The sequence below is a fragment of the Charadrius vociferus genome, unplaced genomic scaffold (genome assembly GCF_000708025.1).
Source record: "Charadrius vociferus isolate BGI_N301 unplaced genomic scaffold, ASM70802v2 scaffold65, whole genome shotgun sequence".
NCBI lineage: Eukaryota > Metazoa > Chordata > Aves > Charadriiformes > Charadriidae > Charadrius > Charadrius vociferus.
In genome coordinates this window covers 4,876,688-4,888,878 of record NW_009649293.1, presented here as the reverse complement: position 1 = coordinate 4,888,878, position 12,191 = coordinate 4,876,688, and the positions used below count along the sequence as shown (strand labels likewise).

The window sequence follows — 12,191 nt, the reverse complement described above, 5'->3', positions numbered from 1 at the left end:
AGTGCCACCAGTTATGTGAAAGTGGTACAAATTCTCGCTGGAGGTGTCGTTGTACTGTTACAGCCCATTTACAGATGCAAAGAGGCAGATGTTACACACAGAAACATCTCTACCACTTCAAGTACAACAAAGTGTGCCAGGTGAAACTATCCTAGTGAACTGCTGTCAGAGGTGATCTTTTGCTGAAGCTGCACAAGAGTGAGCTCTCTGGAGCTGAAAAAGGACCAAAGAAGAGGAAGCCATGATCTTGGTAATAGTAGCTGGTCAATAGGACCCTCCTTTGAGAAGGGAGAAGCTGGTATTTTTGACCTTGTTCCCTGGACAAAGTGTTTTATCATAGTTGGATTAAAACCAGCAACAAACCTCAGAGCACTCAACTCTTCTTCCTCTCAAATGAGTATGTGGTTTTTCAGGCAGATGAAGGATGTGACTGGGTCTGGGTGAGGAGAGGAGGAATAGGCAGGTGTCAGTACCATCCTTCTGCTGAGGGAGGCTACCTTATTCCCTTCATCTACTAATTAGCTCCCTCAGCTAAGTAAGTTTTTTTCCAAGCTAGCTCACTCCACTGTTAATTCTGCTGTGCTTCAGTAAATACAAAACCATTTGCTATGCATCTCTATTCCCGTTAACAGATTTAGTTTGTTAGCAGACACACATCAACAAGTAAGGTCAGTCATATTAATTTTATTTGCATGTGAAAAACATTTAAGCTAGCAGGACAGTTTTGGTTTCTAAGGCTGTAGTTGGGCAAAGATTTCCTTTGGCAGCTCTGCTGGCTGCAACAGTTTCTGCCTCCTGTTGGCCACTTTGACTTCCCACTTGTATTGCAGAGATCTATATGTGGATATATAGACCAGAGCCCAAATTTAGCAGAAAAATAAACATCCTTTTAAAAGGTCACTTTTTTTCAATTCAAAACTGTTCCCTGATCATGTTTTCCATATGGCTTCCAAGTGTTCCTGCTGGCACAGCTGGTGTGGAGGCCAGGCTGGGAAGTGAGGGCCAAAGCTGTGGAAGTACCTGGATTTCCACTCATGCCATACTGTGTGAATGCTTCTTTCATGGTTTCATTTTCCAGTGTTTATTTGCAAATTATATTTTTCAGATATGTCAGATAACTTCAGTTATGCCAAAGAAATAGGAAAGAAGTAAATCCTTCCCCCAAACCAAACGAAAAGTAGATTTTCATAACTCTAGGCTGGAAACTATATAGGACAAGATTTTCTAAAACATGTGCCTAGAGTTAGCCTTTAAGTCAATGCTTGATGACCCACACATATGTCCTAAATTTCAAATGTAATGATCATTCTGCTGTTAATGAAAATCTATTCTGTAATGTATTTTGGAAAAAAACAATTCAATGATTTCATAGGATAACCTCAAGAAACACAAATAATCAAAAGTTAAGACTAAAATAAAAAATGGATTGAAGGGATAGGAAGAAAAATTTTCAGACAGGGCTAGAGTATTAAGATCCAATGTATTTCAGTTTTATTCACTGTGTGTAGTGGACACATATTCACACGGAAAAAACCTTATTATTACAATTGCAAGTAGTTGGCGCGTTAGCCTGCAATATTGAAATTGGCAAAGACCTCAACTGCAAGGGATGTAGGAGCTGATAGTTTGGCATGGCAGTAAAGTCAATGTTCTGATCCTCTGTTAGAAATGTGGCTGTGATATAAAGCTGTGATGCAACACAGACTCATTCAGTTGGCTCAAATTTCTTTACACAATTTTGATGGGTTGACATGATACTGGCATGCTCTGTGGCACTGCTTGAATTGCCTGTCCATCCCATTCTAGCACAATGTCAGGTCAGGCATTGACCATCCCATTGCAGGGCATAAACTCTGTATTGAGCGCTAAATCCAGCACAAACCTTTAGGATGATAGTATCACTTCCACTGAATTGGGTGCCTGAACTTTTTCTCACTGCACCCTGTAACTCATAGGAGCACGTCTGTAAGAAATTCCCGTGGCCTTCCTGTTATTCTCCGGCATTTTACAAGCACACTATGTTAATCTCAAAAAAATGTAAGAAGATGACATTAAAAAGAAGCATCTAGTTACTGACAAATTTACTGTCTTTTAGGAAGACTCTAATGAAGATGAAGAGGTGGAAATTTCATTAGTTGATTAAATTATCTCTCTAATATTATCAATTTCATAATAATATTAAACTCTCATTTGCCTTTGTATTTTAATCAATTGTTGTATTATTTATAACTGAGAAGCGCTGCAATTTTTTCCGTCTTGTTTAGTCTGCTGAGAATAGACTTCTATAAATCTGAAAAAGAAAACTGTCTTACTTTAAGTTTTGTTTTCTCATTATTATTGTCACCTCATTAGTAGCAGTTAATTTTAACTCTCAGTGCCAAAACCAGTACTTGGTTGCAAACCTCAAATTAAATGAACATTCCCTGTGAGATAATCGATTTTCTCTAATTTGCTTCTCACCATGTATTAAGACAAAGCTCCAACTGTCCTACAGCTAAGGCTGAAAACAGGCTGCGTTGGGAAGTGTGCTTTGTGTTTCCTGGTTTTCAGAAGTGATGGTGTCGTTGAACTTGATAATGTGGGTAACGCAGGTCAATGTTAATTCTGTTACTAAAACTGAGATGTATGTTAACCAAGTGCATTTCTTTCTCATTGCTGGAAATCAGGCTCCTTTTGTTTCATCCTGTTGTTTGAACAGATGCCTGCGAACTTGCTCTGCCTGCAAATACATTCTCTGGAGAAAAGTCACGAGACTTGCAGTTTCTCTTTGTCCTGATTCTTCTAATTGCTCTGAAACTTTGGATTAACTTCTTTGTTCCCTTCTCTTCAATAAAAAATATTTGCATATATATAAGCTGACTACACCACTACTACTTTCCCTGAAGGCAAAGTTAATACTTTGCTACTCCTTTGTGTGTTTTTAAGCAAGTTGTTCCCTGGTGGCTTTCAAGAATTTTTCATACGAGCTAGTCATTCACAAACCAGGATGTATCAACAAAAATATACTTGGTTTTGCGAATCAGAGCCATATTCTGTAGCTGCTTGACATTACTGATGTTAATGGATTTATATTAATGAGTGCAATCCTTGCTGTTTAAACTTCTGTAACAACATTGGTGGTGGCTCTATACATCCACAGGAGAGTACAAGGAGTACAAGCATAGCCACTGGAACTAGAAGGCCATGGTGTTTTTGTGATATCAAACTGCTGCTCCATCAATATGTCTTATACGGACATGTGGAACAAGAACTCCTATCACGGTCTTATATTCTGCTGTAAGCTTTACACAACCGCATCTTCCCTCCCAGCTCCCCAGCCATTTTCCTGAAAAGCACTCGAGCTTTCTGCCTGTCAGCCCTGCAGACCATGAAGGCCAGCAACTCAAATACAGATTCACTGGAAAAATTTAGTTTGCTTTTTTCTTAAGATTAAAGCTTTTCTGTTTTGATTCTCCCCCTCCCCTTGCCCCCTGAATTTTGAACTGTATGTCTTTCATCCCCCAAATGGACATATTTCAATCCCAGCTTTCAACTAGCCATAGAGTTTCAGGTGCATTTTAGGTATTCAGCATCTTTAATAAACACAAAGGTCACTTTTTCAAATATGTAGCTTTTCACCACTTTGCAGGCTGTGATGTTTAGCTAGCACTGACCTCCACGCTGCAATAATTGAGGAGCTCAGCAAGAGGAAGTAAGAAAGATTGTAGCTGCCAAGCAATTTTTTCTTTTTCTTTATCAGCAATTAGAGATGGCATGAAGAAATGTAATTCAATTGAGAAACCATGGCGTAGTCCAGCTTAGCTCTTGCAGAAATTGATTTCCCAATTGATCCAATAGCAACCGATTTCTTGGAGACACAAATCTGCCATCCTTTTTATCCTGAACGATTAACCCATGCGCTGGGCTTTCTGGGTTATTTCCATTAGAATATAAGCTTGCTTTAGAGGCTGCCCTCTCTCTGAAATCGTACTGGGCTTCTTTGGTTGTTTTTTTGGGGAACAGCAACAACAAAAAAAAAAGTAAGATTTTTTTTGATTCATGTTTCAAAACCTGCCAAAAAGAAACTATCTTCTCGTCCTCTTTTATAACCAGACACTTTGTAAGCCCAGGAAAGCTGGAAACCTGCAGCTTATGGGCAGCTTCCCCGAACCAGTATGACAAGAATTTTCTCAGATTCTGCTTTACTCTTAATACTGGCTTAGGCACTAAATACAGCAGGGCACACAGTACCTGTTTTTGTGAAGGGTTAATGGTGCTTGAAATATTAAATGCAATGAATTTGAGGGGCTCATGAGAGTCACTTGGTTTTTGTATGTCAGCAAACAGCTTGCCATCAGGGACAATGCTTTGGTGTAAACTGGTTTAGGTTTTCACTAGTACAACCGAATGCAATGGATGCTTCAGTGTGGAAGACAATATTCTGGGCTCAGACACAATATTGGACTTCTTTCCTTTCTGCAATCTTTTTGTTTCTGGTTAACGTAATTTGCCCTTTAAATTTTTACATCTTTGGTTTCAGCCATAGCAAAACTCTAAATTTTCGCTCCTCAGCAGGTGAATGCTAGAAAAGAAATAATTCCTACTCCTGAAACAGTGTTGTTTATTTTTTTCTTTCATGATACAATGATTAAAAAACCACCCTGACATGAAAAAAAGATACTGTGTATTGCAAGCCTGTGTTGTAGGAAAGCTCAGAAAAAGTAGTGTAGCAAGGACTTGACAAAAAAAGTCAGTTCTGAGCTAAATGGTTATTATTTAATTCTTATTTCTGGTGTATTTAGACACCTCTTTAAATAAGAAGTAACTGCATTTTTTACCAACCTGAACAGAGAGTAAGGAAAGAAACTGTATATTAGTACAGAGATGTTAGAAATAGCACTGAAAACCACTTCTAAAGAGAGAAATGTTGATATTGCTGTCATAGCATTCTTGAAAATTGCCTGGGTAGCGTGTATATTTATGTTTAGTCATCATATGTATTGAACCAGAGACATTTGCATTTGCCTAGATAGGAGCTGCAGGCACACATTGCTGCATCTGCAATTTTGTGTGTGCAGCAATGTCTCTTTTGGGGTATAGTGAATTCATGATTAGTTTCACTGTACATCTTCTTGAGGTTGTCCTTCATCTTGTTTGTCATCCCTGTGTTGGGCTAAAATGTTGACACCTGACTACAGAGACAGCACAGGACAGTGAGAAGCTGAGTTGTTGGGGGTCTCTGCTCAAATCAAGCAGCCAGTCCAGGATGGGGAGCGCAGTGCTCCCCAGGGAGGGTTCACCCTGTGCTCCTCTGTTCATCTGACAGGAGGGAAGATGGAAGTCCGCACCTGTTAGAGTGATCTCTTTAGTCCAGAAGTTTATAAAACCCCAGAAGTTGGATTTTATTTTTTCACTCTTTCTGAGGAATAGGTGGCTTTTCATTCTCAGATGAACATGCAGGAAACTCCCTGGGGAGGATGACCTAAGTGCAGGGGCACTGGGTTTAGAAGATTTGCTGTTTGCCAGTGGTCTATAATCTCTTGGGTTTTATCTGTTAATGTAAATGCAATGATGTGCTTAGACACCCTATGTGGTGCCTGTTTGTACATGAATTTCTTCCCATTTTTTTCATGAGGAAGATGCACACTCTAACCCAAGGAGCTCACAACTTTGATGAAATTTAAGGAAAAGTGGAGTTAACCTGCAAGAGAAGCTGGAGCTGGACCATGGAGGTAGACAGCAGAAAAGCAAAGCCTAGATTTCAGAATGGGTCTGTATCTTGGGAATGTGTGAAACTTTAGGACAGAAGGACAGTGCCTGTATTTCTGATCAGGCTGAGGAGGTTTAAGATTCAGTGTTTTGACCATGTGCTAATAATAAGGGTGAGAGGAATAGCGCACATGTGCCTGGCCTGTTCAAACTGGTACATTAAAAGGCCTTTGCCATCAGTGGGAGACCTGTGTTTCTTGAGCCATGGGAAATAGTTGGTAAATTGTCATGACAGGGCAGGTCTGTTAAAATCGGAGAGCCCCACATTGGTCCTAACCGAAACAAAACTAGTCTTAGGCTGGGCTACTTCTTCTCAGATCCCCTCAAGAAGAGTGCAAATAAACCTGGTTCTCGCTGGGAACAGATGTTGGAGCACATCTGCAATAGTCCATGCAGCAGAAGGATCTGCTTGTGAATATCTACTGGTAAATGGGTGACTGGCAACTGATGTGTGCCTAGCGCTGGTGTTACAAGCTGCACTGGAAAAATGGGGAATTGTGAATGTGAATTGGAAGTTCGACAAGATGATCGCTGTAGGCACCTTCCAACTGAAATATTCTATGCTGTGCTATGCTATGCTGTGCTATTCTATTCAAGCAATACGTAGGGCTTGTCTGCTCAGTGTTAGAATGTAATTTACTGAAAACTGGGTGTTGTACATCAGCTTTCACTGAATTGCCTGTGATCCCTCTAACAAAGTTAAAATGTTCAAATATTGAAGTCTCACTGAGGATCTGAATTATACAAAAAATTAGCAGCATTTTATAAAAAAAAAGATTCTCACACACAAGCATTTTTTGAAATACATGAACAATGTGCTCAATGTTCGTCTTTGCCATACTGCAAGGCAAGCTTGCAGAAATGAGACATGGAATGCCTTATAAGATGTAATTAACGTAGCATTTAAATGACATTTTTTATAATCATTCTAATGGATCAAGACATATTAAATCTTCTCTGTGGTCTAGCAAGAAACACTTTCTCTTGTAGAAAGCAGAGTCCAACAAGAACCTGCTAAGTGATTTTTTTTCCCCAGTCTGTTTGTCCATTATTGAATTACCCCTCCTTTCTGTCAGAAAGTTTCTGTGGTCTTTCACTGGTCATCTGTGCTTTTTAGAGTCCATAGCTGGCACTTTTTTATGATTCACCAGGTCTGTACTGCTGACCCATGCTCTAACAAAACATAAGGGGATGATTCATTACTGGAATTGGCTCCCATTAGAAGGCACATAAAAATGAAGGTTACTAAACCTCTTATTACCCTTTTAAAGTTTAGGGGGCTAGTTATGACATTGTCTGGTTTAGGTTATTAGGATATGTCTTTCTAAAATGTCTTTTTTACTGTATTGCATCTTTCACAGCTTCCTACTCTGATGCGAGATGCACCACTGATAGGTACTAACTGGAGGTGGCCAGAGATTATCTCAAATCATTCTGAAGCACTCAGATGAAAGGGTTGATGGTTAGAAGTGTTAGGGCAGCCATACTAAGTATGGCTGATCCCACCCTTTGACAGGGCACAGTTTACATGATATTTTGATGTCTTTTTTGCAGTCTTGCTTTTCTGTGATTCTTCCTGCAAAACACATTCAAGCATTGTTTTGAAGATTGTAAAGATGTTAAAGAATGTATTCACCATACCACTGCTTACCTCAAAAACCTAACTTTTAGGCTTTCAGCTTTCCCCTGGACAGAGGAGGGGATTGAGCTATCACCACTTCACCCAGGTTCTTTAAAGACAGGAAGGATCAATGCCTTTTGGTTGTGGTCTGGACTAATCACTTGTCTTTATTAAAGGCTAACTGGATGATAATGCTGGGGAGGTAACAGTGGGGACCTTGATGGAGCTCAGCCCAAGCTACTCATTGTGGAGGCCAAGAGAAATAGTTTTCTCAGTCTGAGAAGTTAGAGAACATTTGTTGTGTGATTAGATATCCAAATGCAGAGAAGGCCACGATCTTTGCTATCGTCCTGGATCCATGGGTCACGTCTTAGAGAAGAATGCAGTGTGACAGGATACCCTGTGGCTCTGAAATACTATGTTAATGACAGCATATGCAAGGAGTAGACAAGAGAGAGATTTTGTAAATAGGCCAAGAGCACCAATCCAAAGCTACATTATGAAGGACAAATGTATTTTCATTGAACAGATAAAAATAGCTACAGAAGGACACTGGAATTAAATTGCTTCAATGTATTAGCACCAGACAAGTTGGGTAGATTTGTATTAGCTCAGTAAACCTCTTCTCTGAACCTGTTAAGATTAGCACAGATTAATATCAGAATGCATCTGTGTGTAATAAGCTTTTCTTACAGAAACTTCTTTGGGGGCACATTGTACCTGCAGCCTCATTTATTCATTGATAAAATCAGTACCTTGCTGTCATGCAGGCGGCATGCAATTCCCTACTGGTTTTGACATGATGTAACCTGGCCTGTGGGTCAGGGTAGTCACAGCCTCTCCTGTCCCAGAGGATGTGCTGGGCAAAGGGGAGCTTTGACATGATGGCTGGTGGTGCTGGTGGCAGTCAGGGGCTGGCTGTTTGTCAGCAACGCTGTCAGGGCTCCTGCTCTGGTGGCTGATGAAGCCTGAGAGGCAGATGTGTGGCTGAAGTGGCTTTCTGCTCTCTCACCGCTTCACAACGGAGAGAAATGGCATGGGACCAAAAATGCCCTAACCCTCTTTCCCTGTTTTCTTATTTTGCTTCTTTCCTATGTTCACTGATGTCCTTCTGGGGCACTTTTGGTCTTTTTGCCTGTGGTCCAAGGCAAAGTCTTGAGTTCAGTGGAATAGGGACTTTAAGCAGTTAGCATTTTTCTTATGCCAGGTGAGACGTTACATGAACAAAACACCTTTTCCTGAAGATGCATTTTAGCATCCCTTTTGGCTATACGTAGACAATGGACGTCAGGAGCACTCCCAAGGACTCCAGATCCAGGCTTCCTGGTGTACGACCCAACTGTATTTGTTTCTATGCTGCAGGGAGACCTGTGCACCCACACCCTAAGGCCCCAGTCCAACCTCCCTCTTTCCATCTGTGGAAAGAAAATGCCAGTATGGGGATAGGACAGAGGCTTCACTGTGTTCCTTGGTTTGCCTGCTCTGTGTGCTCTCAAGGGATCAGGTCTTGTGCTGTGTGGGTACAGCCCAATAGCTAAATAACAACACAGGCTTTGTGATGCATGGAGTACTGTTTGCCCACAATGGCAATCCAGACATGAGCTTTGTGGTCTTGGAAAACACCGAGAACCAACCTGTCTGTAGAGACAGAGAATTTATTTAACTGAACAAACAAGGGAGCCAAACACCAAGACCATGAACGCTGAAAGACCAGCCTATTCAGTCAGCAGTCCTCCAGCTGGGAGATGAAGCTGCTCATCGTTTTTTCCTGAGACAATCCAAAGACCTGCTCACATGCTCCTTTACTTACAATGCTTGTAATCCACCTGCATGCCTCCACCCAATGCTAATTTGGTGCCCCTTCAGCTACTTGCTTCTCAAACTATTACGCTTACAGCTTCTTGCTGCAGCAATACAGTGATAAAACACTCTTTTAAAAAAAAAGTAAACTATTTTTTACTTTTGTCCTCTAACATAAACAAACTACATATATATCACTAGCCCAGTTCCCAGGCAGGTACTTTTTCTTTAAGCTTTGTACATAAGGGAGTTTCTTTGTCTAGCATAGACACTTGTACCAGGGTTTATGCCTGGCCCATGGAAGAAGAATCCAAAGGCTGATTCATAATTTATATGTGAGAGACCTGGCATTGCTCTAAGGAATAACAGCCAAACCATCCAGTCTGATGTGTGATTTATTTCTCGTAATCTGCTGGTGTACTGAGTCCTACCAGGTACAGTGAGAACTTTTGTGAAGGCAGTTAAGCTGGGCTGCAAAGAACTTCATTAACCGAACATACAGCAGAATTTGTAAACGGGAAGGCAAACAGAAAAGAGAGAGTGTAATAAACAAAAAATAGGATACTGGAAGAGAAATAATTGGAAGCAGAGAGAGCACAGTGTCTGCACAACTCTTGGTAGCTATAGGAACAGTGAAAGAAGTAAAATTTTACTTTTAGGTATATGATTTCCAGGGTCTACAGTGGGAAAATAAAAAACTGTGCAAAAGATAACCAGAGATAACTAAGATGAGTTAACTAAAGATAACCTAGGAGAGCTAAAACATGCTGTACGTTAAAGAACAGAAAAAGAACTGTGGACGGGCATTCTATATTCTTTTCTTTTGGGCATAGCAAAGAACTGTGAGCTCTGATTTGGCACACAGACAGGTTGGATACAGCAGGGAGTGTTGCTGTTCACTGGATGGCATTATCTGCTCAGATCTAACAGCTTCACTTGAGCATAGTTTGCTACCTCTCTTTTGTGATAATCTACTCTCTTTTCTGTAGTGGGGAGAAAGGGCATGCAAAGTTCAACTCCAGACTATAACTGCATAATGCTAGAGGAGCTATTTTACTCAAATGAATAAAAATGCTTTTCACTGTCTCCTTTGGTGCAGGGACTATTTGTACATAAGAACATTTCATCCAGTGGCCCAGGTCTTTCAGCGTCCTTAGAGTGAAGCTAGTAGTAACAATAAAGGAATCGTATGTGGAATATAATAATTAGAAATACGGATTTAACTGCATTATAATGATAGACTCTATCTGAACACTGAAAACACAAAAATGGCACAGGATACAGCCATAAAGTTTGGTTTTGCTGATGGAGATTCTTTAAGAAAAATGCTATAGGTTAAAACAAGCATTTGAAGCTGTTATTTACCACGAAAAAAAGCCAACCCCCTAATTTGCAGAAAGGTGGTTATTTGGAGCAGCGGAGACTTTTTATCTCAAGCTAACTTCAAATCCTGCATGGTATTTGACTGGCTGGTTAGCAGATAACATAAAAGGCATTTGGTAGTGTCAGGAAGGTGTGTGCTTTGTGTTCCTCAGTCTGTGTGCAGAAGCAGAGCTCATTTGTTAAAGAAAAGACTCGCACTGATTTTGCCACCTTTTGGGTAAGGCCCAGAATGAACATCGGCTGCCTGACTGCGAGACCCACAGAGGGACTTCAGCCATTGCAATGCTGAGCACTGAGCTTCCCAGCTCTTAGACCCTGTGAAACCCGAAAGAATTCACATCCACCTTGGGAAGCCCTGACTACTGGCACAATGCACTGCTCACTCCTTCCACATCGGCATCGAAGTCTCTGTTCTATCATGGGGACTGAACACAACTGGTTATTTGTTCTATTTTTTCACACGAATTGCTTGAGTTGTATCTTCTGTTAGTGGTGTGACTGGCTTGACTGTACGTTCTCTGAGTTTTGCAACAGTGTGGTCCTTATTCTTGCAGAATTGTAACTGTGTGTATAAGAGAAATGCTTGTAGCAGTAGTAAGCCTCCTACTTTAAGAACAGTCTTCTGCTCTCACCCCCTTTGGAGTACTATTACAGTATGAACTTTTTGTCAGTGAGCACTAGCAACAGCTGAGAAAATAAAAAAAAAAAAGTTTTTGGAAAGGATCATGCCGAGTGCATTTTCCCCTTTAATATTATAAAAAGCTCATAATGAATTTTAGATAAGAATGACTGTTCAGTTAGAAAAACAAGAGAAGCCCACTAGATGGTGGTAAAAACCCAAGCCTTTGCTAACAAAATCTGTGAAAAGAGAAGTTCAGAGGGGCAAAGAAGGGGAGGAGGAGCTACAGTTTAAGTACTGAAGTCATTATTGCTCGCAGTCTATAAAAAGGCAGTTGCACACTAAGTAATTTATACGTGGTCAGCCTTGACTCTATGGATTTACTCATTCCTTTTCCTCTATTTTTGTCATCTATTCCCACCAAGGAGTCCCCAGCCCCAGATGTCGGGTGAGGAGGGGGGCTGAAACTTCTGCTCTCTGGAGGAAAGGTTGCAGGCGATGAAGAGGAAGAGCAGCTGAAGGAGCAGCTCTGGTAAATAGGTACACTTAAAATACTTGATTGCAAACAATAGGTTACTTTTAAAAACTGAAAATTATTTAGCTTGATATGCTTTCAATTTTATTTGCAGTAAGTCACTGACAATCGGCTTTAAGTGTTTCCCTTATTAAGAATCTGATGGCTTACAACTTGTAATGAATTTTGTCATTACCAACAGAGCATTGAATAAGATACAATCTGGAATAGAAAACTCATTTTATGGCAGAATTCCACCCATACTGATTCTGTAACCTTAGTGTATCTTGAAATGTATGGATTTGCCTTGGGTAGGTGTTTAATGTCATGCTCCTAAGTGAGCATGTTAGTATTGCACAGATAAGCTGTTTATAACACAGTTCATGTGAACTTAAGAAGTACGAAGGTCGGGAAAGCATTTAAATCTTTTACTGAAAATGTTAAGTTCTTAATTGCGGCAATAATTCAAAGTTCTACATATTGTATTCAAGTGGGCAGGTTCTGCT

At 40.4% G+C, this 12,191-nt stretch overlaps 1 protein-coding gene across 1 annotated transcript in view; it reads left to right on the top strand.

Annotated features, from left to right (window-relative positions):
• Positions 1-11,536: 11,536 nt before the first annotated feature.
• The window catches only part of MC5R (melanocortin 5 receptor), a 2,129-nt gene continuing 1,474 nt past the window's right edge, over positions 11,537-12,191 (top strand). Inside the window, exon 1 of the mRNA XM_009889059.1 lies at positions 11,537-11,711. The gene's annotated coding sequence lies outside the window, so the exon portion shown is untranslated. The remainder of the gene's footprint in view (positions 11,712-12,191) is intronic.